The 27,288-nt window shown below is 45.2% G+C and overlaps 1 protein-coding gene across 2 annotated transcripts in view; it reads left to right on the top strand.

Annotated features, from left to right (window-relative positions):
• SNX29 (sorting nexin 29) overlaps positions 1-27,288 on the top strand; it is a 1,714,757-nt gene that overhangs the window by 642,194 nt on the left and 1,045,275 nt on the right. The gene's annotated exons all lie outside the window — the stretch shown is intronic.

Below are 27,288 nucleotides of genomic sequence, written 5' to 3'. Positions count from 1 at the left end.
ACATACCGCCTTCCAAAGGTAGTGCTACCTTTTCATGTAGACCAAAACATCACCCTGCCTACCTTCTTTGCTTCGCCTCACCCTTCTAAAGAGGAGGAGAGATGCTACCACCTGAACCCCAAAATAGTGCTGTTGTTCTACCTTGATCGTAAAAGAGAGGACCAAGTGTACGATCAACACGTCGTATTGTATGTAGGAGCCAAGGAAGGGAAGGCTGTGCAGAAACATACCATCCTGCGCAAGATGGATAATTCTGTGCATAAGGATCTGCTACACATTGGCTACAAAGCAACTGTGGTAAATAAATAAATAATACCCTATTTTTGAATGAATAAATACATAACAGATAGCTCAATAAATAAGAGTCAAGATTCGAGGTAGTAGGAGTTTTGCAGGTTTAATACAGCAGATACAGGAATAGGATGGCAAGGCCCAGCAGCGCTGCTGGTGTCAGGATCGGGACAAGGGGAAGTAACCTTTTAATAACAGTGCATGAGCATATATACATAACGCAAACACATAGCATTACATTGCAATAGGCGTAGCAGTGGGTGGAGCAAAAGGCGTGGCGCGTAGCAGTCGCGAAAGATAAGGGTGAAAAGAGGTGTAACAGGGCGTATACATAGACATGTGATGCAAACGTAACAGAATATGTCATGAATGGGGCGGAAACCATAGAGGGGGCTACCTGAGGAGCCGGGACCTCTAACCTGATGGTGCGCGCAAACTAGCAATGACGTGTTACTAGGAGAAGCTGGGGGCTATGAACTCTGTGCTAGGAGCAGAGACTGAAGTCTGGAGAGTCAGGGCGACATGTACCTAAACAGTATCTAGTATCTGATGTTTAGAGAACATGTTGATATAAACTAGAAGTCAGGAGGGGAAAGGCTAACTTGATTCTAAGACTGGACCATGCATTATTCTACATGTAGTGCGTGATGAAGAATATTAAATGACCATTAAATGCAGTATTTCTCTAACGTGGAGACGTGAAGGCTAGACAATGACGGAAACTATCGATGCGATTCAGTAGTTTTAGGAATGCAGAGAAGGAGGACTGAACTGATAACTGGAATCATAACATATTCTTGGCAGACTTAGAGGCAGAGCCAGGGTGAGCCGGGCACTGCAAGGCAGGAAGTAAGTGAAGGGTCGAGGATACAGGTGGGGGCTGTATCGCTCCTCAGCGAGGCTTCAGGAGACAGGAGCTGAATCTGGTGTCCAGGCCCTTTTGAGGCCTAGAAACGGGGCTTTTCAATAGAATAACGTGCACACTGAGAAACGTGGCAACGTAACTTTACATAGGCCTGATATTCGTAGTATTCACGAGAACTGGAAACTGGCATACTAGAGGTGGACACAACTGTAATTGCGTCATTAATCGAACATAGGGAATGCATATGCATATTTAATCATGCACACATAACATATGATGGATGACACGTAGGGACACAGAACATGGCAAAATTTACTTTTCCACATTCCCTCCTTGTCACTACGATTCCATCAGGAAACATCAATATTCATGATACCATCTATCATTTCATACAGTATCATTTGCTCGTCTCGAATTATCCTGGAACGGGATTTAGAACGGGGCTTGGGACTGGGAATACAAGAGGTAGCACAAATGCCGCAAATCGCAGGGCCACATTGTATACAGAGGCAGCAGCTGAATATGATCGCTACTGCAATACCTAGAAAGGACAAGACTTTCCATCCCCAGGCGGAAATTATATTCCAGAACCAACCGGACCATGTCCAGGTGCCTGGATCTTGGTGTAACAGATGGGCAATTTTATGGAGTCTGGTTATAGCTGAATAAACAGACGGCGCGTTATTTGGAATGAAAATGCAGCAACTAGATCCGATGACTCTACAGGCCCCGCCCCTATCGGCCAGTATGACGTCAAGGACGAGACGATTCTGTAAAACGACAAATCTCATAGCAGATTGCTCTTCGGTTAAGTTACCTAAAGCAGAGGCAGTCTCATTTACTACAGCTTCGAGGGTTCTGGTTAACCTACGGATTAGCTTACTATTCTGGATAGGTCCTATAAAGAAAAAGAAACCTCTATTGAAATCTGTATACTGTTCTAGAGCAGTTTCAGTATAATCGACAATTGGGGACTCCCTTCTATGTCTAATGTGTACTAGATGTGTGTTTCTATGATAATCAGGTGGGGCTAGAAAAACTGGTGGCAGTAGGAAGGCAATGTAACAGGTTCCCTCCCAATCGAGGGGCAGACGAACATATGCAGTTTGACCACAAATAAAATAAGAATGACGTGAAGCTTTGAAAATAGATTTCCCACTGTCACTATACTTGACAATAGTAGTACAATCACTATGTCCTACATGTACGGAACCATTATTTCGGACACATAATTCGCCTTTAACTGGTAGTACTGAAATAGCAGGTAAGTCTGGAGTAGTATCAGACTGAACATTCAGGACCATGAAATTCGAAGAATAGTTACCTAAATTATAAACTTCATTTTCTAGATCTAACCCGGTTCTGTGGGGGAGACCTTGCTTGTCTGGGAAACATGTACTGTTAAGAAAAGACATATCTGTTGAGGATGACGTTAACGTAGACCATGCTCCACACGAACCATTATGTGAAAACGGATAAGGAAAGAGTGGCAGAACTCCCTTCGGTATCTGGAAAGGGGGGAGTCGACCACACACCCAACAATTAGTGGCATTGCTGGTCTGATGTGAGTAATGTAACATGCGGATGAAAGAATTATTTTTCATAGCGAGGCGGTAAGAGAGTTCATGAGGAGGCAGATCACTAAACGTGTGCTCTACTGTAGCATTAGCAGACTTATTTACATAAAGAACTGGGAAATACAAGAAAAATGCATAACTGGTGCAGGAAATCATAATGCTGAGAAATAATATGAAACATAGAAAAACGATACATCGAATTGAGTTTTGACTAACTCTCTCACTATGGGGGTCTATTTTATACATGTCAGAAACAGTCTAACCGTTTCACCTAGGGGAGGACTTAGACAATCAAACTGGCTGACTTATTTTGCTAGACCGGAGTTTCAACTTATACTCCTGTTGCGGAGTTTTCTCTAACAGGGGAGGGTTTGTAGCAATGTCTTTTGCGGGACAGTCCTTGAGAACAATATTTTGGCAATCCTTCAAATCCTGGGAAATGTTCTTTGAGACGGGTTTCAGTCCATAAAACTTTTTTATATGTGAAAGGTGCACCCAGCCTTTGCGACCCTCCAACTTCACGGCTGTACGGGTGGCGAGGAGGACCTGTCGGGGCTCCTTCCAGCGTGGCTCCAGCGGACTTGAGCGGTCAAAATTGCGGACCAAGACCATGGATCCTGGAACGATTTCATGCGGTGCCACCTCGGTATTGTCTGGAAATGCGGCGGCAACCTGTGAACGACAAGAGTTGAGGGCAGACATCAAGGAAGCTAGGTAATCTGTCAGCATATTACTTGAAACATCGGTAATACTTCGGGGTCTAGGAGTACCCCACATGTTAGGGGGGCGGCCGAAAACGACCTCATACGGGGACAGACCTGATCTGGAATGTGCGACCATGCGCATATAAAATAAAGCGACTGGCAGAGCTACTAGCCAGTCCACACCTTTCTCTTTACATACTTTGGCGATTCGGATTTTCAGAGTCTGGTTATGTCTCTCTACGAGACCGGCTGCTTCAGGATGGCGTACACAATGAAACTTCCACTGGTACCCCAACAAAAGGGAAACATGTTTCATTAACTCAGATGAGAATGGTTGGCCGTTGTCAGAATATACGACTCTAGGGAGTCCATAACGGGGGAAGAACTCACGAACCAGCTGCTTGGCAGTGGTCGCGGCGGTGTAATCTGGGACTGGATATGCTTCTGTCCACCTGGACAAAGCGCATACAACTACAAGGACATACTTGAAACCTCGACATCGCTCCATCTGAATATAATCCATCTGGAGGACTTCAAAAGGGTGGTCAGGGGGCTGGAATCCACCTTGTTCCACCGAGACACTTTTACCTGGATTAAACTGGCAACATATCATACAGGTACGGACTTTCTGCTTGGCTGCAGCTCGTAAATGCTTGTTGAACCAGATGTTCTGGATACTGTCTAACATAGCTTTTTCTCCTAAATGTGCTGGACTATGTGCGGTATTAATAATGACTTGAACCATAGAGTCGGGGAGAAACCATGTGGCTCTACCCTTCGTTAACCATCCTTGATCTGTCTGGACCCCTCCTTGTTCGGACCATTTCTTGATTTCTTCAGGAGTAGCATGTAACTGTATGTCTATGACATCTTGTGTAGGGTCTTTAACTGTCATACATGTAATCGGATCTGGAGTGTGTGTCATGTTAACTGGAATGTCTAGAGTCTGTGCTGTAAGCTTGGCTGTGCGATCTGCTAAATCGTTACCTTGAGAAATAATGTCAGTAACTTTCGTATGTGCTTTGCACTTCATGATAGCGATAGATGTCGGTAAATGTATGGCATCTAACAGAGCTTGAATAAGGAGACCATGCTGAATCTTGGTTCCATGAGAAGTCATGAAACCTCTCTCCTGCCAGAGCACTCCGAAGTCGTGTACAACTCCAAATGCGTAGCGTGAATCTGTGTAAACATTAACTTTCAAGTTCTTGGCGTGTATGCAGGCTTGTGTCAGAGCAACTAGCTCTGCTGCTTGAGCGGACAGGGTGTCAATACGGTGTGTTTCAATAACTTCAGTGTCGGTAGTCACTGCATACGCGGCGACTAGTTCTCCTGTACTTGTTCTCATACATGAACCATCCACATAAAGTGTCAGGTCGGGGTCTGGTAACGGAATATCTGTCAGATCTTGTCTTGGCTTTGTCGTAATGTTAACTACTTCCACGCAGTCATGTGTGGCAGAATTCGGAGTAACTGATGGTAACAGTGTAGCAGGGTTCAGGATGTTGCAGCGTCTGATTTCTATGTGTGGCTGGAACAGTGTCAATTCATAACCTGTTAAACGTGCAATTGTCAAGTGCTGAGTTTGTGTTCGGTTTAAAAGAACTTCCACGGAATGTGGAACTTGTACTGACAAGGAGTGTCCTAAGACTATGGAATCACTTTGTCTGATAGCTAGGGCTGTGGCTGCAACTGACTTGAGGCACGCAGGCAGAGCCTGGGCTACAGGATCTAATGTGCTCGAAAAATAAGCACAGGGCTTGTATTGTCCTGCTTGATCTTGTGTGAGAACAGATAATGCTGTACCTTCGCGTTCAGTGACGAAAAGTGTAAAAGGCTTACTGTAGTTCGGTGTCGCTAGAACTGGAGCTTGGCATAGGGCTTTCTTTAACTCATTGAAACTAAGTGTATGTTCAGATGTCCAAGGGAGGACAGTCGATACGGCTGCCTCCTGTGTCGTTAACTGTATCAGTGGCTTGGCTAGAAATGCATACTGAGGAATCCATTGTCTGCAGTAAGAAGTAAGGCCGATAAAAGCACGTACCTCCTTCTGGGTCTTGGGCTGAGGAAGACTCGCTATTAACTGGATACGGTCTGGTGTCAACTGCCTACCCCTCTTGGACAGTAAGTGTCCTAAGTAGACCACTTGCTGGACACAGAATTGAAGCTTAGAAGGGGACACCTTGTGCCCCATCTCGGCTAGGAAATACAAGACTGTAAGGGATGCTCGCTCGCAAGCACGTTCAGAACGGGCTGTGATCAGGAGATCATCGACATACTGGAGCAGGGCAGTGTCAGTTGGCATGTGAATGTTGTCTAGTTGTCTTTTAAGTGCTTGACTGTAAATGCTAGGGCTTTCTGTGAAACCTTGAGGAGCGCGTGTGAACATATAGCTCCTTCCATTTAAACAAAATCCGAAAAGGAACTGGCTGTCTGGATGAATAGGGACACTGAAAAACGCGTTCTTGAGGTCGATTACAGTAAAGAACGTGGCTTCGGAATCAATGGCTGTCAATAGGGAAGAGATATCTGGAACGACTGGGTACTGAGGAATAATACATTTATTAAGTTCTCGTAGGTCAATCACTAATCGATATACTGGGGGTGCATTTGGATCAGTACGTTTCATGACTGGAATGATCGGAGAATTGCATACATTGGAGTCAGTTTCTACAACCACTCCTTGAGCCATGAGCTCGTCAATAATTTTGGATAAGGCTGCTACAGCCTCAGGTGGCAATCTGTACTGTCTGATTCGTGGTAACACTACACCTGGCTTGAGAGTCACACGATGGGGTGTGATTTGCATATAACCAACATCAGTTGGACCTTGCGCCCATAGATGCTGCGGAACATTAGACAATCTGGGATCAAAATCTCGTAATACATAGTGACCCTTAAAGTCACGTAGGAACAATCGTATTCCCTCTGGGGAACAGCATATAACTGCACCTAACTCTTTCAGTGTTTTAATGCCTAATAGGTTTTCTGGACATGACTTAGTAAGTAACAGATCAGTAGTGCGGGACAATGGACCTACTTCTAGAGTAACTGGCTTTGATATTTCATTTACAATGGGTTTTCCTGAAAATCCAAGGGAAACATTTCTTGAGCCTGAGAGCGGAGCCCCTGGAACTTCGGCGTGACTAATTGTGGTCCTACTTGCCCCTGTATCAATCAAAAACTTTCTGTCTTTCCCTAATACTTGACTGTGAACATAGGGACCTTCTTGATCTACAGGTATCTCAATGAGAGGCAAGCCTACCTCCCTCTCTAGGCTGTTTCATGAATACTGCTGGTACTCTGGATACTCGGACTGTGCATACTGGTACATCTGCTGTGTAACGTGCTGTGTTGCAGCGATAGGCTGCGGTGCTGTAACTGTCTGTGGTGCATTCTGTGGCTGAGGAGTCTGTGAAACTTGTTCTTGTCTAGGCGGACGTGGTCTTTCTTTAGTCTTACCAGTAGCTATGTTATGTTTCAGAACTGCACACTCGTTTATAAAATGACCTGGCTGTTTACAATAATTGCAGTTCCCTTTAACGGGAGCTGCAGGATGACTTGCTTGATTCGGACCCCTCTTCTGACTGTCTTGAGGAACAGATTGTGCAACTAGTACTTTCATTTTCGTGTCTTTCATACGTTTTCTCTCGTGTTCTTGTTCTTCCCTGATCCTATTCTGGTGGTATTGGAGCATCTGCAACATCTGGGACGGGGTATTAGCTTGCCAGGTACTTTCGACTTTCAAAACTCGATTTTTAATTTGTGGACTTGAATTCTCGACTAATTTAGTAACAAAAAGGTGAGGGTATGACTCACTACTTGTCTTGAGGCCACTGTTGATGCTAAAACATTTCTCAAATCTAGAATAAAAATCACTAATGTCTTCGTCTTGTTTCTGTTTACAGGCTGAGATTGCATCCCAGTCTTCTTTTCTAGTTGTCAATAATCTGGGTAAAACTTGTATTAATAATTCCGGTAATTCTTTACATTTCGCTCCAAGACCGGTACCTGGTACTCGTGCCTTGTCTTCAGCTTCTAGAACTGCCCAATCGATCTTTTTCTCTCCCACCTCCCATTCTTTTTCCTTGAGTTTCTCATATACCCCTGCGGGCAACAGGACTTTTAACATTTTAATTATATCTGGGTACGTGTATTCTCCCATACGGAGCATGTCTTTTAATTCTCTATGGAACCCTGCTGGATCTTTATCATGACAGGGAATTAATTTCTTCATCTCTAGGAGTTCCATCTTTGTAATCGGAGTGTAAACAAACACTCGTTCTAGTTCGCCACCCGTTCCTCTAACTGGGTGGACTTCTCGTAACGGATTCTGTCTCTCTATGTAAAATGGTTTACTTTCTGGGGGTGAGACATGAACAAAATGCGGATTCAAAAACGTTCTATATTTGTGGCGCTGTTCTAGAATGACACTAATTAAGTCGGTACCTAAACCTTTCCATCTATACTGGAGTAACTCGTTCAGGATATCGTGTAACGGACCTGGATCAGAGTGTTGACCCTCATACAATGTAATGAGGTGCTGAATCATATACATACCCGCCAGTCGTTGCTCGGCTGGGGGCATTTTCAAAAACATTTGTGCCACTATTTCGTCTGGAAAAGTGGTAGAATCAGTAATCCATCGGACTGCTGATCGGGCTAGTTCTTGTTCATGCATGGTACTCAACTCACTGTAACCGATTCGTGATTTCAGAATGTGATCGGTAGCTTGAAACACTTGTTCTAGAGAACCTTGTTCTGGTGCTGGATGATGAAAAATAGACTTGTGTTCTAGGCGTAAATGGCGATCTGGAAATCTAGATTTTCCTACATACGCTATTCTGTCAGGATTCTCGTCCTCAACCTCTTCCGGATCAGAGTTACTTTCTTTCTCGCTTACTTGTGCTGCTTTACGCTGTTCGTGTAACTTTATTATTTCTTTACGAATTTTCTTGTACATACTCTCCATAGCACCGACGGTCTTGTGCTTACCCTCGGCTATATTATCACTCCACCTTGTCAGGGTTTTCATTTCAGCCGGATCTTTAGACGGGTAATCTTGTTCTCTTATTAGACAATTGATCAGAAACTTTAATATCATGAGCTGGGTCTCAGCTTTCCTTTGAGACATGGCCTCGCCAATGCTTTCTGGATCATCCCCTGTACGGATGAAACGATATATTCTGTCTAGATCTTCTTTCATATTCGGTAAGGTGACTAGATACTCGGCCACCTTTCTTACGCGGAATGAATATAAAACCATATTATCCTCGCCTGGGACTGGATCATAGCCGCATTCGGCAAGGGATTTTCTTATTTCTGCTACAGTCTGATGTCTGGGCGTACGCTGTGATGCTTGTATATGTAATTTGGCTGTCGTTAAACGCTTGTGTGGCGGCGGGGTTTGAGGAGTACCTCCCCCTGCGGCCCCTAAACTAGAGTCGTCTACTGAGGCTCTTCGTCCTGGCAGAGTGGGAAATGGAAATGCAGGCTGGACTTGTATGGCGGGCTGGACCGGGGGTACCGTAACAGGTACTCCGGTGTCTGGAGGAGCGGGAAGTGCCTGATTTACAGGGACTGGCGGAGCGCGAACAGGATTTGCATATTCTGGGACTGTGTCGTCCAAATAGGACGAAATAAAAATATCAGCTGCGGTCGGTTTGTGACGTAGCTTGGTCAGAACTAATGGTGGCGGGAAATTACTGGATGCCTCTGGGGTCGCTTTTGGCAAGCCCTCGGCAAGGAGAGGATACATACCCCTAATAAGGGCATGCCTCTGTCTGTCTGACTGTTCGGCTTTGACTTGTTCACCTATCTCGATTAGTTCTTTTTCTTGTGCTCGTTCTAAGGATTCTCTACTTAATTCTGACTTTCTGATTTCTTTTTCGGTTCTTTTATGAGCTTCTTTGCGCCATAACTCGATGGCATCTTTCTGTGACTGTCTGGCTTTCTTTTTCCATAATGCTTCTTCTACTCGCATGATGCACTCGGCATCCCATGTACCCGATACGGGCCATCTATACTTTTCTTCTAACTGTTTGGTATACTCTACCCATAAATCTAGATACAAAATGGCGCTTATGCCATGCTTCTGATACATAAAATGACCTGGACTGTCCCTAGGCGGAACTGGAACTGCTGCTTCCAGCAGACCCTTTCTAGTTTTTAACTGACGTAACTTAGAAAACAAGGGCATGACTGGACTGTAATCTAGACACAATACAATACACAATGAACACGATACTTATTCCCCATTCATACCACGACATTAAAATACATGAAGAACATTCAAAAATAACAGTTCGAACAGAATACTACCTGGAATACGGAACACAGAATACATGAATTTCCTCGAGAACAGAACTGACTGGAACAGAAACTAGGTGCACTGCTGAAACAGTACGAAACTTACCGGTCTCATAAAGAGACACGTCAGGACCCGCATCCACCGAAGTGGACACTTCGTTTGTGGGTCTGTGTACCACCAACCCACGGACCAGAGTCAATTAAATTGACCCTGTCTAGATACTACCCCAGTAATGGTACTCACCGGGCAGCAAGAACGGAAGGCCTCAGACTGGACGGGACTGCTTGGACGCCGGACGGACGAACTTCGGACTTCTGTTACAGGTGGGCCTCCGGATACCTCGGACCTTGGACTCTCGGCTTGGGCTCTGGTCGGGACTCGCCGCGTTCCTCCACCGTCTCGTCTGGATGCTGGACCGCCTCCTCCGTCTCCTCCGTGGGCCTGAGGGATACTTGAAGCAGAAATATCTGCCGGTGCGCAGAAGAGTTCCGTCACGACTGCAGAGGGTCAGGGGGTCGGCGTGGCTTCACCGACGCGTGGGGAAAGGGCAAGTTCCTGTTCGGGCGCCATTATGTGGTAAATAAATAAATAATACCCTATTTTTGAATGAATAAATACATAACAGATAGCTCAATAAATAAGAGTCAAGATTCGAGGTAGTAGGAGTTTTGCAGGTTTAATACAGCAGATACAGGAATAGGATGGCAAGGCCCAGCAGCGCTGCTGGTGTCAGGATCGGGACAAGGGGAAGTAACCTTTTAATAACAGTGCATGAGCATATATACATAACGCAAACACATAGCATTACATTGCAATAGGCGTAGCAGTGGGTGGAGCAAAAGGCGTGGCGCGTAGCAGTCTCGAAAGATAAGGGTGAAAAGAGGTGTAACAGGGCGTATACATAGACATGTGATGCAAACGTAACAGAATATGTCATGAATGGGGCGGAAACCATAGAGGGGGCTACCTGAGGAGCCGGGACCTCTAACCTGATGGTGCGCGCAAACTAGCAATGACGTGTTACTAGGAGAAGCTGGGGGCTATGAACTCTGTGCTAGGAGCAGAGACTGAAGTCTGGAGAGTCAGGGCGACATGTACCTAAACAGTATCTAGTATCTGATGTTTAGAGAACATGTTGATATAAACTAGAAGTCAGGAGGGGAAAGGCTAACTTGATTCTAAGACTGGACCATGCATTATTCTACATGTAGTGCGTGATGAAGAATATTAAATGACCATTAAATGCAGTATTTCTCTAACGTGGAGACGTGAAGGCTAGACAATGACGGAAACTATCGATGCGATTCAGTAGTTTTAGGAATGCAGAGAAGGAGGACTGAACTGATAACTGGAATCATAACATATTCTTGGCAGACTTAGAGGCAGAGCCAGGGTGAGCCGGGCACTGCAAGGCAGGAAGTAAGTGAAGGGTCGAGGATACAGGTGGGGGCTGTATCGCTCCTCAGCGAGGCTTCAGGAGACAGGAGCTGAATCTGGTGTCCAGGCCCTTTTGAGGCCTAGAAACGGGGCTTTTCAATAGAATAACGTGCACACTGAGAAACGTGGCAACGTAACTTTACATAGGCCTGATATTCGTAGTATTCACGAGAACTGGAAACTGGCATACTAGAGGTGGACACAACTGTAATTGCGTCATTAATCGAACATAGGGAATGCATATGCATATTTAATCATGCACACATAACATATGATGGATGACACGTAGGGACACAGAACATGGCAAAATTTACTTTTCCACATTCTGGCGACCACGAAGGGACCTCATTCCACCAGAACCAGGGCTCAGACTACTGCATTAGTTCACAGAGTTCCTGTCCTGCACATTTGTCAGGCAGTGTCACGTAAGTTATGACTTTGGCATAACTCTTCAAGGTATGGTTTCCCACCCACGGGTGACATGAGTGAACTCAGTTCAATGCGCTATGTATGATTGTGAAAGACAGGTTATTGTAACCCTACAAAACAGTATTCAATGTGTAATGGACATAGATGTATTGCTTTTGGGTTACTAACAATCCCATAACGGAATCAGGAGCATTGTGGAAACTGAAACAAACTTTCGTCATTCCCAGTATTCCACACACTGTACTAAGAAGAGTGAGCACTTCTACGTAAAAATGATTTATTACTACATAAATAATCTGATTCTCTTTGCTTCCAAAAGCACTACACAGAATATTATAAAAACAGCAAGAAAGCACAATATAAATAACAAAAATAAAATGAACATTTATAGCATTATTTATAATGTCACACTCTGATATCTATTTCTATTTCCTATACCGTGAGTGCATGTAAGGCAGAGAAACTTGCAGTCTAGAGTTTCTTAGGGAGAGAAGACACACTGCATACCTTGTTGACAGCACAGGCTATCTATATCAGCGACGGCATGAATTCAGTGTTCCCTGCGAAGAGAAAACACACACTGCAGTAGTAGTCAGTCAATCTTCTTTGGGGATTCAGTGTTATCAGCCGTCAGGCGAGATATATAATAAGCAAGGCGCAAAGTGTGCTGGCAGTAGGTGAAACCGTCTCTGGTAGGATCTCGGGAGATAATCTGTGTGAAGGATCTCACCTGATAAGTGGTTGTCCTTTTAAACTAAACATTATCAGAGATTGGAGTTTCTGACATAAGTTTAAGAATGTCTGGCATAGATCATGTGCATCAAGGTATGCGTTTAAGACTTATCCTTATAAACATATAAGGAAAAAGGACATCAGTTCAGACTACACTGTTTTGGTTATATGTCGATATGTGTTCTTAATCGACCTTGACTTGATAGAAAAATAGACATTTGACCCAGGCAAATGTCGCCTTGTTCATGGTATCTGTGTCATTGATCAAAAGGCTTGATGCTTTCACAGTTCTTAGAAAGATATGGTCAGGTGACATCTGTAGACAGGACAATGATTCTGCATAAAGCAGGAAAGATGGCGACTTTTTATTGTTTGAGAGAAGGATGATGTCAGCCTCTATTAGTCAAGATGGAATCTAGGCCTACACGAAGGAGTTGGACCTTAGGGACTTTACATCAGCAGCAACGTGGACATCTCTGCACATGTTTACAAAGAACTACTGTCTGGACAGTCAGGTCCATCAAGACTGCCATTTTCCACGTTCGGTCCTGCAGATCCCTGTTCTCAAAACTGTTTCGCTGCCCTCCCTCACGGGAGTTATTGCTTGGCCATCTTTTCTGGGGAAAGGAATATGTGATTAGAACTCTCTCTCAGCTGAACAAGTTACCTTCAGTAATGCTTTGTCTGGTAGAGACTCTAAGTAGCCGCAGATTCTTTATCGACCCTCTCATGCTGCCAGCTCTGAGAACTGCCTGGAACCATGCACAACAAATTGAATAGCTGCTTACTTGACTCCGTGACTAACCAGAAAGGGTTTTGAGGTTTAGAAAAAGGTAGGGAAGTGCTACAGTAATGGTACAGTATCATTTAATTTAAAACATCCTTATATGTAGGAGCATTATGAGGGAGAATGCAGTTCATGGGGTAGAGGACATCCAGTTAACTCTCGAGAAAGAGTTCATAGCTAAGCCATTGGTGGATACTCCCAGGGGGATGGAGTAGACAAATGTAAAATGCCATACTTTAGTAACACATCTGGCCTCAAGGCAATTTATATGGTTCCTGAATAGGATACAAGGGATTGGAAACAAGGCAAGTAGAATGAGATGATGTTGGAACAGAAGAGGTGAGGGGTAGACCTATTGGATAAAGGAATTCAGGGATGTGCAGGGACAGGGTATTGTATGCTCATCTGCAGAATGCTTTAAGCACACTTACTAATACCAAGATCTCTAAATCCTTAAAGAATATTTAAGGGCCACCCAATACTGCACCTGTCAGATGAAGATAGAGCTGGTCTGTAGGAAAAGATTATGGTGGCAGAGGCACAGAAGGAACTAGACCAACCACTGCCAGGCAAAACTCTGAAGGCCAAAAGTTCCTGATGGAATTCCACATAAAAAATCGGAGATGACATTAGTACTCAATGCCTGGAAATATAAGGTAATCCGCAAAACTGCATTATGGAAAACAGATGCCCTGGTGAAGGTGGTCTGTCAGAAAGGTTCAGGGAAAGGGGCTGCATAGTACTTCTAGGCTGGGATTTGAGTGGCCTTTCCCTACAAGAATGCACTTAAGATCTTTAGACTAACATGACACAAGCAAATTGATATTTTATAAATTCCACCAAGTAAGGCATGAGATACATAAATAGTTAGCTAGGTTCAGTAGTGTTAATGGAAAGGACAGTCTGCAGATATGTGTAGAATCCTGACTGTAAATACTGTTGTTATGATCCCAATATTATTGGGAGCACTCCCAGTAGATCCCCTTAGCTCCAGAAGGAGGTGCACCCTTTTCGAGAAAAGGATTGTGACAGGTGTCTCTCACTCCCCTAGTGTGCAATGATATGTTAGAGAAGGACTGTTAGGTGTCAGACAAACCTGTCTGAGTAGTTCTTATCTGCATTTGATAGTAAATTGAGCTGATCATTTGAATCCCAAAGTTTGCATGCACTTGAATTATTTGTCTACAAATCATGTGTATCATCATTATTATTATGAATAATTAATTAGATATAGATCTAGGCAAATGTTAGGTCTGGGTCTTATTATATCACACACCCTAAACTGTTAGCCTTTTCTTTCCCCAAAGTGTCTAAAAGTTAAGAGTATATGGCTCTTTTACTTGTATGGCTGTATTCATTCACTGAATCTAAATTATGCTCAGGCATGTATAGTTTTCCTGATACCATAAATTGTCATAGGGTTAGCAGTCAGTATTCGTCTCTTCGACATCTCACATCAATAACAGATCTTTGTGTCTAGCCTCACCCATACACTGGCTTCTTATATATCTTTTTCACCAATAATGGCTTATGCAGCAAGTACGGGTTTACTCTGGCTCGGCTCCTGCTTTGCTGCAAGAACATGCATAACAATGCCACGTTTTAGAAGCATACAGAGGCTGCAAAGCTAATGCTACTTCCCTAGGCACCAGACTGGATTTGGAATATTTGCAGTAGTTCTTCCATGTAGGTAGGTGGAACTAACTCCATCTTGGTGGCAGAAGCAGTGCAGATGTGATGTCGCTGGAGACCTACAACAAGACCAAGGTGCCCTGACGTCAGTTTCTTATCAATTTTTCCAAGAACTTAGATGCAGAGGTAAAGACAGCAGCATATCGTACTTCAATATGCACTGCAATAAATCTTAACTGGTACGTTAATAATTTTCAGAGGCCTAGGAATATCGTCCAGAATGGAGAGACAGGTGGGCTTGGCGAGTAATTTGCAGGTAGATGGAGTAGCCGCTAGAAAGATTGGTTCTGAAAGTACGTAATGTTGTCTTTCTGATGTCTACTTCTATCTGAAGATTCCCACTCCCAGGCAGTGGATCTGAAGGAATGGTCAGGCAAGGAAATTTGGTAGCACGGGATATGGGATTTGGCCTTCTGAATCTATGCAATTGTTCTTTGCAAAAAGTGCTAAGGAAAACCCATGTCGTAGCATGACAAGACTAGGCCGTGGGAACTCTCCTGGCCAGTGCGTATGGTGACACTTCCCTCTGGTGGAAAGAGCATGGATTTAATTTGGTGGTAACTACTTACTAAGGGCATAACAGATTTCAATGCCGAGAATGATCCACCATGACAGAACTTTTTTTCGGACCACTTTTCTCTTCTTGCTGCCTATATTTCCTACAAATAGCCAGTCGTGAGAACTGATCCCTTACATCAGGTCGATGTTATGACTGACAGCACCTAGGGGTTCTTAGCCCACCCATTACTTACCATTCATTGGTATCATAATCACTCTTCTTTTCTCCCTTCTAATTTGACAGTGCTCATGACACGTCACTCCATGCATCACTTCCTGCTCTTGTGTGGAGCATGGATCAGGTGCAGATTGATTCAACTTAATTTGTGTCCCTCCGCTGCTCATGCTGTAATTAAAGGTACTATTTCTTCTTTTTTTGGCATATGTTCTTATCCGTGCTAGTTTTCCTTGCCCCTGTGCTGCTTCTTTCCCCCTGCTCTCTTTCTGCACCCTTGTGAGCATCTCCACCTCACCATGCTGCTCTTTCCCTCCTACTTACACCAAACCCCTGCTCTATTATATCCATCCAGTCCCAATGATTATTTTTGCTATTTTTATATAATTGGAACATGACCCGGGTGCTTTTACATGAACACCAGCGACAATACACAATGACACATTCATTTTTTTGTTATGGAATATTAAAAGTGATTTGTCCAGAATCACAGGATGTTGAGCTGGGGCTGAGACTCGCATGGCTAAAAACATTGACAAAGTCGATCGATCTTGCTTCTGCAATACTTATTGGCTTTGCCAATGCTTGATTTGAGTTTGTGGTTAGGGGTAAATGTGCAAAGCATAAATGACTGCTCATATAGAATATGGCCATCACCTTAGGCAAGAAAGCCTTTTTTAGTAGACAAACATGACCACTTTGTACAGGTAGAAGCAAATTAAGGGTGACCAGATACACAGCACTTGTAGCTTGCTGACACATCACGCTGAAGTGAAGGCCACCAAAAACATGGAATTCCTGCCACACACAACAGTACTCCCTACAAATATAGGGAGTTGATGAGAAAGTAGAACTAAAGTTAGGACAGCTAAAAGAGGTACACATGACTTAGAAGTAGGTATGTCCTCTGGAAGTTGTATTACAGGTCAATTTAAGGTTGATACAATTATAAATCATATAGAAGCTATTCCATACTAAAATGAAATGGCAAGAAAAATAAATGAGTGATACCCAGTTTTAACTAGTCTGGGTAATCTTCCACTATGACCAGGCAGCCCTGTGATGGATGGATGGACTAACTGGTTGAAAGGTTTCTGCCTGTGGAAAGATTACAGTTCTCCTGCTCTAAACTGGGCAGTAAATCTGCTGTTTTGGCTCAGGTCTCGCTCCGCCAAGGCCGAAAACTACCCCCTACTTCTCCACACCAGAGCCTCCTCTATACTTCTTCCTCGTGAGTAAGAGCTTTCCAGAGGCGAGTGGTCAGAGGGTATTTTACCATGAAATTGCAGCTCTATCATCCCCATACTGTGTTTTTCGAGATACAAATATGTGATCCAGCCTGGTGTAAACCCTGAATGCTGCTGAGCAAAAGGAGAATTACCTCACATTGCCACTTTTCATTCTCCAGGTATCTTCAAAAACCTAATGCTCTAATGGCCCTAAACATTGTCTCCTACATACACCTTTTACTGTATTCTTCTGCTGGTGTTTGTAAGAAATTGGGTTACTAGTTGAGGGCAGTGAAGCCAAACTCAAGCAGCAACCACAATCCTTGTCAGGGTGAGGCACAAGCAAACCCCAAATTAACCTGTGCCCAATCCTCCGAAGTTTGGCACGTACCAGTCAGGCTTAACTTGAGGCAATGTGTAAAGTATTAATGCAGCATTTCAAGCAATAATAAAGTGAAAAAACAAAACAAAAAACACTCCACACCAATTTAGAAATATAGAGTACATTTTAGTAAATTAATCTAGACCAAAACAACAAATATCCAATCAGTAAAACTGCAGAGATGTAATTGTAAAGGTTTAAAGTGAAAATTGCGTCAAAAAGCGCCAACTGAGGACACCTGGTCCTGCTTGACCCGTACAAAGTCTCAAGTTCAGAGCGACCACAATGGAGCAGGGGCCAGTTACAGGGACCCAGTTAGGTCCGTAGTACAACTGTAAATTAAATCCTGGTTGTGGAGAGTTGCGGAGTCTCATGTCAAGAATGTGTCGCGCAGCAGAAATGCATCCGTTCAGCTAGATCCGCAGATGGACAGGCAGAGCGCCTTCAAGCCCACTTGCAGCGGCTTAGGACTGGGATGCCACCACTTGACAGGGTAGGACACTTAGATGGCAGAGTTCAGGTTCCGTGTTTAAGGTTGTTGGAGCCTTCTGTCCCTTAGGCTCTAGTGAGAAGGCCAGCTAGCGCTTGGAGTCACTCCGGGGTCCTGGTTTCAGCAGATACAGGTTCAATCCTTCTCACCCAGGCAAGAGGGCAACAGGTCAGCACATCAGGGAAGCATTCCTTTCAGCAGGAGTTGGTATCTAATGTCCAATATTTATACCAGATGCCTCCTTAGAAGTGGGAGAAGCTTCTAGAAAGTTCCCTTTGAAGTGCACAGGTCTCCTGCCTCCCCTACTCTGCCCTGGCCCCAGACTAACCAGAGGGCGTATGCAGCCCTGTGTATGGAGGCTAGAAGCAGCCAATTCAAGTGTAAGAAGAGCCGTGCCCAGCTCCGCCCTCCTATCCTTCCACTGATGGCCCATCCAGGCTCACCTAAGCTCTCTATTGTGTGTGTTTGTCTATGAGGAATACACAAAGCCCAAGTGTCAGCTACACCCAGCGATGTGACCCAGAGTCAGGCTGTAGGCACTATGTCTAAGGCAGGAAAATGACAACTTCCTAACAGTGGCACTTTCACAGTTGTATCTTAAATTCCGACTTCACTAACAGAGAGGATTTTTCATTATCATTCCAAAGACACTAATCATGAACTGATCACCTGTTCCCATTCTGTAGTTACAGCTTATTAAATGTAATAAGGTAACTCCAATGTTATCCGAAGGGAGAGGTAGGCCTTCGAATATCAGGATATGTAAAACTTAAAATTACTACTTTTTAAATACATTGCATCTCACCCTGTGGGCTGTTTAGGGCCTACAGTAGAGGTGACTTATATATGTATTAAAAAGGAAGGTTTTGGCCTGATAAAAGGTTTATTTTGCCAGATCAACATGGCAGTTTAAAACTTCACACTCAGGCTGCAATGACAGGCCTGAGACTGTTTGAAAGGGCTACATAAGTGGTAGGCACAGTAAGTGCTGCAGCCCCACTAGTAGTAATACATTTTTTGGCCATGGGTACATGTAGTGCCACTTTACTAGGGACCTATAAGCAAAGAAAACATGCCAATTGGGGATAAACCAGTGTTATCATGTTTTAAGTCATGAGCAGATGCACTTTTGCCCTGGTTAGCAAACTTCTTTTATGGTCCACAGCCGGATAATATTTGCTGTAGGTGTTGGGTTTAGAGGGTGACTCAATTCTGTACATTGGACCACAGTGGTACCAGTGGTTCCTCATTTCTAATCAGACCATTTTTACAGTGCCACACAATTTCCTCTAACTGCCAAGAGTGGACGCAGGATCTAACCAGTATGACCTCCCCTGGATGAGGGCATTATCTTGCATGTCATTTGTTATAAATGAAAACCAGACTTTGGCTTTCCAGATCCCTCTATTCGCAAATCGCTCACTAACATACCATTATTCACCTAGCCTGGAGAAAGTCACTTTGTGAGGAAACAAGTGTGAGCTGTTTTCTTTTTTTTAAGTCTTTTTTATCGAAAACCGAAAACCTAGGCCTCATATACCATGTAATAATGACATAATGACGTTACAGCACTTGAACAGTTTCCCTTGGTGTCTCACAAATCATATCTCTATAATGTCCAGACATATCGACTTAGCACTTTTTCTGCCAATCAAATCAATACCCACATTTTACCCTCTCCCAATTTACCCCCCAGAAACCCACCCACAGGTTCATTCAGCCCTGTCCCCTGATTGCCTTCCAACCCCCCCACACTTCTTTCCATTTTCTGGGGCAACCTCTCGCTCTGTACACCACCTGTTTCGCCCTCTGGCACCAATCTAGATCCACCTCCCAATCAGTGGCTATCGACGTGGACCCCCATGCGCTCGCTATTTTTCGCTTCGCCACTCCAGCTGCCAGTCTGAGCCAGACTTCTTTATACCTGGGCCAATCCTGCTCCCCTTTTATTCCCGGAGTAAACGTTTTGGTTGAAGGGGGACCTCCCCTTCCACCCACGCCATTATTGATGTCACCTGAGCCCAATAGTCTCGACCCAGATGGCACTCCCAAAGAGTGTGAAAAAAGGACCTCTCGCTCCCTCAGCCTCTCCTGCATAGTGGGGACTCTGCCAGACCTATTTTATATAGTTGCGTCTGTGCATCCTATGATCTGTGAAGTACCTTAACCTGAACCATTCTGAACCACACCTTGATAGCTATATCTCGGGGGGCCTGTAGGGCCTCAGTCCAGTCGTTATCTTCTAGAGTCCCCAGGTCCCCTTCCCACGCTATCATTAAGGGACCCAATAAATCAGGAGAATTATTGAATAGTGTCATGTATATCAATGACACTCCCTTGTGTGTCAGAGCTTCAGTCAGCACTCGGTCTTAAAATGGCGAAGAATCGGGCAAATGTTCACCTTCCAGGAGGTGACAAAGCACAGCGTGTCCCAACGGTGTATGCTAGAAACATTCAGATTCTGCCAGGTTGTACTCTCCCTGCAGGTAAGCCTGGTTCCTCCAGACATCACCCAAGTGCTCTATACCAATGAGCTTCCATTTTCGAAATCCTTGTAAAACCCCTACCTCTGATACGCATGCGCTGTACCATAGTGGAGTCAGAGCAGTTAGTTTCCCTTTCTAGCCTAGAAACCAGGTGGCCTCTTGCCATTCATCTATTACAACCTGTGTATGTTGTGGCCAGTGACCGCTCCCAGCCGTCCCGTACCGAAGTCTTTTATACCCTCCCCGGCCCATGCACACTCTTTCCACCCTATATGCTGGGTCATAGTGATCTACAAACACCCAATCATTAACTACAAGCAGTTGTGAAGCCCAGTAGTATTTCAGAATATCTGGGACTGCCAGTCCCCGTCATATACCCCTCGCTATAATTTGGCAACAGCTATTCTCTGGGCTCCCCCTTTCCACAACAGTCTACGGACTTCTTGGTCGATTCCCCTAAATAGTGCTGCCAGGTTCTTGTAGGGTGTATTTCGTATTATATAAAGCAGTCTCGGGAGAGTCATCTTCTTGTAGAGGGACGCTCTACCCACCAATAGCAGGCATCCCCAGCGCGTCACATCCCCTTTAAGTCTTTCCAACTGCTGGCCAATATTCAGTCTAATGAACTCTAGTGGGTCTCGCGTGACATAGAGCCCTAGAATCAGAACCTCCGAGCTTTCCTGGGCCAGACAATCACGAGGTAGATGGGAGTTTTAAACCAATAAAGGGTATATTTCTGACTTAGTCCAGTTAATCGTGTATCCAGAGTGCTTTCCAAAAATACAAAACACCTGCTTGACCCTAACTATTGAACTCTGAGGGCGTGCAATGTATAGCAGTACATTGTACACATAAAGGGAGATTCTTTCTTCTCAGTCTCCGGGCGCCCCTATACCCTAAATCAGGGTGTCCCGGCGGATCCACGATGCCAATGGTACAAGCTCCAGGGCGAACATCATGGGGAATAGTGGGCATCCCTGCCGAGTGCCCCTTCGAGCTCAAAGCTACCCAAGGTAGTACTGTTCACCCTGACTCTGGCGGCCATGGGGGCCTGGTAAAGTAATTTGACCCCTGCCCTGAATATAGGACTAAAGCCAAGCCTCTCCAGCACTGCGAACAAGTAGTTCCACTCCACCGAGTCGAATTCCATCCTCGCGTGCAAGGCCATTGCTACAGTCTGTATTTCCCGGCACAATTCAGTCAAATGGAGCACCCCATTGAGACGCCTCAGGTTAAGCCAGGTGCTCTCACACAGAATAAATCCCGATTGGTCAGGATGAACTATCGAGGGCAGAACTTCCCGCAATCTGGTTGCTAAAGATTTGGCCAATACTTTTGCTTCCACATTAAGCAGAGAAATCAGTCTGTGTGACCCACAGTCAGCTGGGAGCTTCCCTTCTTTAGGTATGATCACTATCATCGCCATCCCCTTGTCCGCGGGTAGGAAGCCCATGGAGAGCTCCTCTCAGTACATTGCCAGCATCGGCTTGACCACAACCCGCTAACCCCTTGTACCATTCAGCTGGTAGGCCGTTATGCCCCTGTGCCTTGCCCAAGTGTAGCTCCCGCAATGCCTGCTGCACTTCCTCCTCATTCAAGTCAACCTCCAGGGCCTCATGCTCATCCCCCGTCAGTCCCCGAAGGGTCGCATTTTGAAGAAAATCCATGCAGTCAGCGTTGGTCATTGACGTTCGGGAGGCATACAGAGCCTCGTAAAAAGAGGCGAATGTTTCTGCTATTGCTGCGTTAGTTGTATGAGTATCCCCCTTCTCATCTCTCACCTCAAGTACCCATGACCTCGCTCTGTCCTGGGTTTCTAGCCATGCAAGTAGTTTGGCTGCTTTATCTCCAACGTCATAGAGACGTCACTGCGTTGCCAGGGCATGTTTACAGGCTAGATCAGATCTTGGTAATAGAGCAACACTTGTGGAGAAGCGTGGCTCAGTGGTTAGAGGCGGCAGACCCGGAAGCTGAGATCAGCCGTGGACCAGGGTTCGATTCCCCGCCTCGGCGGGTCTCGGGCTCAAAAACTCCACGGACTCGATAATTCTCGCTCCGGTGCCTACTCGACTCACGGGGTCACACTCTGCGACTCTGGGCAATAGCTTGCTTAATCTCCACTACGGCCCCTCGCGGCGGGATGCCTGGCTTTCACCTTGTGAATACCTTGCCGGGGTATCTCACAGGGGAATACCAGGACGGGTTCCCTAAGCAAGCGCCTTGAGACCCCTGGTTGATTAGTGCGCTATATAAATCGAAATACATTTACATTTACATTTACTTGGTGTCTGTATATTTCTCCCCCTTCTTCCTGCGCCACCCTATCAATCTCCAGTATCTCTCTCTCTCTCTCTCGGTCTGCACATTTCCGCTTAGATGCCTTTTTCCTACACCCTAATATTGCCTGGGCACCCACTCTTATCACAGTCTTAAAAGCCTCCCAAAGCGTCATTGCCGAGTCCTCCAACCTCTGATTTTCTTTGAAGTACAGGTCAGCCCATCTACGTATCTTTTCTCTGGTCTCCTTATCTTTCAGATACCAGGCCTCCAACTTAGGCGGCATCTGATAATCCACAGAAGGGTCCGATACTTCTCTCGTCAATTGCGTTGCCACCGTTAATCGTGGCAGCTGGGATTGGGGGGTCAATAAATGGTCTATTCTGGAAAACCTGCCATGCGGTGCTGAGAAATAAGTGTAATGTTGACTGTTAGGGTTAAGCTCCCTCCAAGATCCACCAACCCCATTGCTGAAGCAAACTAAGGCAGGGTGCCCGCCCCCCCCTCCCATCTTCACCGCCAGTTCTGTCCATATTCATGCCAAAGAGGGCATTTAGGTCCCCACCATCAGCAGAATTTCTGGGGGAAGCTCCAACAACAGGCCACCCAGATCGGGAAGGGTCGAGGTGTGGCATAGACCAAACAAATGTTTAGATCAGTCCCGTTCCACGTCCCATTGAGGGCTACGGTTCGACCATGATGATCTCTCCATACTCTTTGGGAAATAAGCGGTAGAGATTTCTAGATCAGGATTCCCACTCCCCAGGATTCGGATGTATATCCTGCTTGAGCCTTCAGGACATACCCCATTCTATCTAAAGCTTTATAGTGATGACCCCGAAGGTTTGTCTCTTGCAGAAGCACTACATCGGGGCCATGGTGTCTCAAATGCTGCAAGACCAATGTACGTTAGATGCCACTCCCCAGCCCATCAACATTCCAGGATCATAGTTGTAACCCTTGTGAAGCCTTGTGCGCGTCCATCATCTTTGTCCCACAGAGTGCACACCCTCAACCTAAACCATAAAACCCATACCTCCCCCCACCCCACTACCCTGCTCTGTGGACATTGAACTACCCGCTTACCCAATCGCAGAGTGCCTGTCGCCCCAAACAAAACATTTAGTATTGGGGGGTGCTGCAGTCGCCCGGTCAATGGCCTGTCGGATAAATATTGTTATTACAATTAAAATCGGTGTATCCCCCCTCAAGGCAAATCTAGCCCCTCCGGCACTATATGTCTGCAATCCACTCCGACTCCAATCCTCCCCTCTCCAAGTTCCCTTATACTGCAAATATTTCCATGCAACCAGTCATCACCTCAAAGTTTTCCCTTTCCGGGTGCTCACGTACCCCTCATTGGGGAATTTGGATCTCGTTGGCTGTCTGGGGAGGTGGCCATTCTCCTGCTTTGGCCTTTGAACCTGTCTTTTTTTTTCGCCAGCAGACCCTTTCCTGACCACTCTCCAACGCTCCAGTCAGTCCCACGCTTCCTCTGGAGTAGCAAAGTGCAATGTCTTTCCATCTATGATAAATTTCAGCATGGAGGGGTAGAGCATCATATATTTTAGTTCCTTGGCATGCAGGGTCTATTTTACTTTGTCAAAGATTCTTATTTGATGCTGCACTTGTAAGGTAAAGTCTATGAAGAAATGGATCACTGCGTTGTCCAACTGTAGGTCCCCATGCGCACATGCAACCTGTAGTTTTGCATCCAGATCTCTGAAGTTCAGTATATGGGCAATCATGGTGCGCAGAGGAGCCCCCGGATTCGGTGGCAGGCACAGTGCCCTTTGATCTCTCGCCACCTAGAAAAAGGTCGACTGACATTTCGGTTTTAGTTTAAGAATCACGTCTACGAGGAACAGGTCCATGCTGGAGCCCTCAGAGCCCTCCGGAACCCCGACGACACAAATGTTGTTTCGTCTCTCCCTCCCTTCCTAGTCCTCCAGCCTGGCAGATATGATTGTGCTCTGTTTTGTCAGGTTCTGTACTTGTTCCTCCAGGCGTTAAGTTGTAGAGAGCAATCAATTTATTTGTGTTTCTGCCACTGCCACCTTTTCGCAGATTTAATGAAAGTCAGCTCGGAGTAAGGTCTTCTTCTCTTTTCAATACGAATTTACAGATGATCACAGATATTTGGCTTCTGTCTACAATACATTTCAGACTTGTAACATCTACAAGAACTCTCACTTTGTGGATCTACTTTCTTTGGATTTCTATTGAGTGCTTTGATATCTTTGTTTTCATTGCCTATACAGTGGATCTTTGGACCATTGTGTGCTGGCACCCCTGGTAGACCGGTGTCTTATGTCATTATAGCACCAACTGAAATAAACCTTTGCTGAGTTGTTGACAAGCACCTCCACATATATTTGTTCCAGAAGTGCAGTCGTAAACCACTACTACATACCATATTGTATGCAACTGTTTCTGAACCTGCAAATTGTAATCTTGAAACAGCAGGGCATTAGTATGTTAGCTTCTAGTCTATCTATTTTCCTCTATTACAATAGCTTCTAAGGCCCAGTTGCATCTCCAGTTGTGCAGGTTGGGGACAACAGATAAATGTACCTTCTGGTGGTTAAAAGTCTCACCTAGTGCACCAAACCGGGTTCTCCCAGTGTTCATGAGTTGTTCTGTACCTTGCTTCTTACGGATGGCACTGCAATAAAATTGAGAATATGGAAAGGAGGCATCCAAGGAAGGGAGCTGATGGATCACCTAAGCCATCCTTCCATCAAGACTCCATCTTGCTTAGTAGATCACCTCATCAGGGGCAGACAACCATCCTTCCAAAAGTTCACAGATGTCCTCGCTCATTTTATACCTTTCAAATATGAGAGGCAGATGGCTTAAGAGTGCTTGAAAGTTCATGGGACAAGCATTGTGGGAGTAATTTGAGCATCACCAGATTTGAGGGCCTCATAAAAATACTTCGGACTCCATCTATTGAGGTTGTTGAGTCCACAAGCTTCAGGACTGCTACTCTAGTGTCACAGGTGTGCATTGCGATTCACATGAATGAGAATGGGAGAAAGTCGCAAACCGAGGGTTTGAAAGCCGAATATCAAATCGGGCACGTAGTCATGGCCACACATTGCTCTCTCCTCATATAGGCAGGTCCAGGCGAGGATTGCCATTTGTGGTCAGAACCCATACACAAGTTTCAGGGGCCATGGTAGTTAACAGCAGACCTTTCACTGTCTTCTAGTGTGAACACACTGAGGATCCTTACAGCACGGTATAACCAAGCCAGAATGAAGTTATTTGAAGAAAGATGCTTCTTGTGCATCACCTGATCCTCTCTGCTTGTGTATGCGTGGAGTGGGTCCATACTAAGTCATATTATAGGTGCCTCTAGCCAGGATCACGCCTGGCTGCCAACAGTGACTATCTCCACTCTCCGCACTCCACTTGCACAAAGACAGTCCTTACAGCATTCCCCCACTACCATTCGGTCAGTTGTCAGGTTACCTCAGCTGAACAACACCTCCACCTTACTCCAACTAGGTCTCCAAAGTGCTTCACGCGACTGATCAGCCCCTATAGCTAACCACTAATAAATACCATAAGGCATAATCTTTGACAAGAAACCCCATCCTTTGGGCCACCTCTGAAATGTTACTGTTCCCTGGCACATTTTGCCTTGTAAAACTGGGCTGTCACAGGGGAACACAGCTTGCTGTGACAGCGACATGGAGAATTTGGTGAGCGAAACCTCAACTGTGCATGTTGTTCTTTAGTGCAGTTAATATAACTAGTGGTCGAGATAGGCAGCGACGCCCAACAATTACAAGCGCACCAGGTATCACTCAGAATCCGCACTCGCTCACAAAGCATCGAGTAGTTGAGCCATACTCTAGGCAGAATATATGATTATACCACGATTTCAGTTACCACGCATGGCTTTACCACGCGAATTTTACCTCGCAAGTGGCTTTACCACGCTGGTATTTACAACGTAGCATTTTACTACGCGTTGCAACGTCTTACCTTCACGTCTTTTTCCACGAGCCCTTACTTCCATCCTCCTTTGAAACAAGCGTCAAAACACGTATACCAAAATAAAAAAAGGACTGCTTTTTTGACGTACACGGCACGTCTTTGGAGGAGGCTCTTTCCTCTTTCTTTTAAATTTATGTTCGTTTTTTTGTTAAAGTAACCTGCTTGTTATTTTTGGGGGGGGAGACCCCCCCCAGCCCCCCTCCGAGCCCCCCCCCCCCTCCCTCTGCCCCCCCATGCCCACGCAGATCGACTTGAAGGAATACCACGTCTCCCCCCTAGCCCGTGGTAAAGACGTCGTGGAAGGTACCCTGCGTGGAAGGCACCCTGCGTGGTAAGTGTCACGTGGTAAACGTGAGTAGTGGTAATGCCTTCGTGGTAAATGATGTTTCCCCTCTAGGCACAGTTATTATTCATTCATGTTTATTTCCACAATTAGCACGTGATTACTCCAGGAAGATAGATTTGTGAATCATGAAGCCATTTTTTCCATGAGCTAACATTTCAGGGATAGATAGTAAATTGAAATTCACACCTGTGGATTTTTTATAGTGACAGAAGGCAGTACAAGATAATTTCTTATGTCTAGACCACGAAAACGTGGGCTGTTCCATACACCTAATCTAAACTTCATTGGAGCCCGGAGACCGTCCTGATTGTGAGAGTACCTCCTCTATTTCTCTTACGTGTCTTCTGTGCATTTCATTATAAGGATACGTCCATTTTGCAAAATTAAAGTAGCACTTTTAATAGTGTGGCCGCTTGGTTAAATGCGTGAATTCCAATCTCCTTAAGGGCCACAAAAAGGCAAATAAAAATCTTAGAAGGGATATATGGAACTTGTCATATGTTGTTTGAAAGC

This window comes from Lissotriton helveticus, chromosome 10, assembly GCF_964261635.1.
Source record: "Lissotriton helveticus chromosome 10, aLisHel1.1, whole genome shotgun sequence".
Lineage (NCBI taxonomy): Eukaryota > Metazoa > Chordata > Amphibia > Caudata > Salamandridae > Lissotriton > Lissotriton helveticus.
Note: the sequence above shows the minus strand (reverse complement) of the source record. Positions and strands in the feature narration are given on the sequence as shown.